The sequence below is a fragment of the Arachis stenosperma genome, chromosome 7 (assembly GCF_014773155.1).
Source record: "Arachis stenosperma cultivar V10309 chromosome 7, arast.V10309.gnm1.PFL2, whole genome shotgun sequence".
NCBI lineage: Eukaryota > Viridiplantae > Streptophyta > Magnoliopsida > Fabales > Fabaceae > Arachis > Arachis stenosperma.
The window spans coordinates 11,830,140-11,832,479 of record NC_080383.1 but is presented as its reverse complement, the minus strand read 5'-3'; the positions used below and the strand labels follow the sequence as shown (position 1 = coordinate 11,832,479).

Here is a 2,340-nt window from a genome sequence, read left to right as displayed (position 1 = left end):
CATACTCATCCTCTTCAGAGGAAGAATACTCATCAGAGCTCATGAAAGGCAGAAGTAAGTCCAATGGAATCTCTATGGTCTCATTTTGAGCCTCAGATTCCCATGGTTCCTCATTGGGGAACTCAGTGGAGGCTAGTGCACGCCCATTGAGGTCTTCCTCAGTGGCGTTCACTTCCTCTCCTTCCTCTCCAAATTCGGCCATGTTGATGGCCTTGCACTCAAAGATTTTCTTCTGTATTGCTTGGAAGAGTACTAGGAGGGAGTTCAGTAATTTTCTTGCTCAGCTGTCCCACTTGTGCCTCCAAGTTTCTAATGGAGGACCTTGTTTCAGTCATAAAACTTTGAGTGGTTTTGATTAGATCAGAGACCATGGTTGCCAAGTCAGAGTGGCTCTGCTTAGAATTCTCTGATTGTTGCTGAGAAGATGATGGAAAAGGCTTGCCATTGCTAAACCTGTTTCTTCCACCATTATTATTGTTGAAACCTTGTTGAGGTCTCTGTTGATCCTTCCATGAGAGATTTGGATGATTTCTCCATGAGGAATTATAGGTGTTTCCATAGGGTTCTCCCATGTAATTCACCTCTTCCATTGAAGGGTTCTCAGGATCATAAGCTTCTTCTTCAGATGAAGCATCCTTAGTACTGACTGATGCATTTTGCATTCCAGACAGACTTTGAGAAATCAAATTCACTTGCTGAGTCAATATTTTTTTCTGAGCCAATATGGCATTCAGAGTATCAATCTCAAGAACTCCTTTCTTCTGATTAGTCCCATTGTTCACAGGATTCCTTTCAGAAGTGTACATGAATTGGTTATTTGCAACCATTTCAATTAGCTCTTGAGCTTCTGTAGGCGTCTTCTTCAGATGAAGAGATCCTCCAGCAGAGCTATCCAAAGACATCTTGGATAGTTCAGAGAGACCATCATAGAAAATACCTATGATGCTCCATTCAGAAAGCATGTCAGAAGGACATTTTCTGATCAATTGTTTGTATCTTTCCCAAGCTTCATAGAGGGATTCTCCTTCCTTCTGTCTGAAGGTTTGGACTTCCACTCTAAGCTTACTCAATTTTTGAGGTGGAAAGAACTTTGCCAAGAAGGCACTGACTAGCTTTTCCCATGAGTCCAGGCTTTCTTTAGGTTGTGAGTCCAACCATGTCCTAGCTCTGTCTCTTACAGCAAAAGGGAATAGCATAAGTCTGTAGACCTCAGGGTCAACCCCATTAGTCTTGACAGTGTCACAGATTTGCAAGAATTCAGCTAAGAACTGATGAGGATCTTCCAATGGAAGTCCATGGAACTTGGAATTTTGTTGCATTAGAGAAACTAATTGAGGCTTAAGCTCAAAGTTGTTTGCTCCAATGGCAGGGATAGAGATGCTTCTCCCATAGAAGTCGGGAGTAGGTGCAGTAAAGTCACCCAGCACCTTCCTTGCATTGTTTGCATTGTTGTTGTTTTCGGCTGCCATGTCTTCTTCTTTGAAGATTTCTGTTAGGTCCTCTGTAGAGAGTTGTGCCTTAGCTTCTCTTAGCTTTCGCTTCAAGGTCTTTTCAGGTTCAGGGTCAGCTTCAACAAGAATGCCTTTGTCCTTGCTCCTGCTCATATGAAAGAGAAGAAAACAAGAAAATGTGGAATCCTCTATGTCATAGTATAGAGATTCCTTGAGGTGTCAGAGGAGCAGAATAATAGAAGAAAGAGGTAGAAGAATTCGAACTTAGTGAGATAGAGTTCGAATTGTGCATTGAGGAGGAGTGGTACTCCATAAATAGAAGGATGTGAGAAGAGGGGAAGAAATTTCGAAAATTAAGTTAAAAAGATTTTAAAAACATTTTGAAAAACTTTAATTTTATTTTCGAAAATCAAGAGTGGGAAAGAAATCAAGTAATTTTTGAAAAAGATTTTAAAATTAGAAATAAAAAAGATATGATTGAAAACTGTTTTGAAAGAGATTTGATTAAAAAGATATGATTGAGAAGATATGATTTGAAAACAATTTTAAAAGGATTTGATTTTAAAAATTAATGACTTGCCTAACAAGAAAAGATATGATTCAAACATTAAACCTTTCTCAACAGAAAAGGCAACATACTTGAAATGTTCAATCAAATCGTTAATTGTTAGCAAGTATCTTTGAAAAAGGAAAGAAATTGATTTTGAAAACATTTGATTGAAAAGATATGATTTGAAAAAGATTTGATTTTGAAAAACTATGAAAACTTGAAAAAAATTGATTTGAAAACAAAATCCTCCCCCTTGTGCCATCCTGGCGTTAAACGCCCAGAATGGTGCACATTCTGGCGTTCAACGCACAATGCACTACCTTTTTGGGCGTTAAACGC

General features: G+C 38.6%; 1 non-coding gene across 1 annotated transcript; it reads left to right on the top strand.

The window, feature by feature from the left end:
- The first annotated feature begins 956 nt into the window (after positions 1 to 956).
- On the top strand, positions 957 to 1,064 carry LOC130942290 (small nucleolar RNA R71). Its single transcript, XR_009070866.1, has one exon. It is a non-coding gene; the product is annotated as a small nucleolar RNA R71 (small nucleolar RNA).
- Positions 1,065 to 2,340: the final 1,276 nt, after the last annotated feature.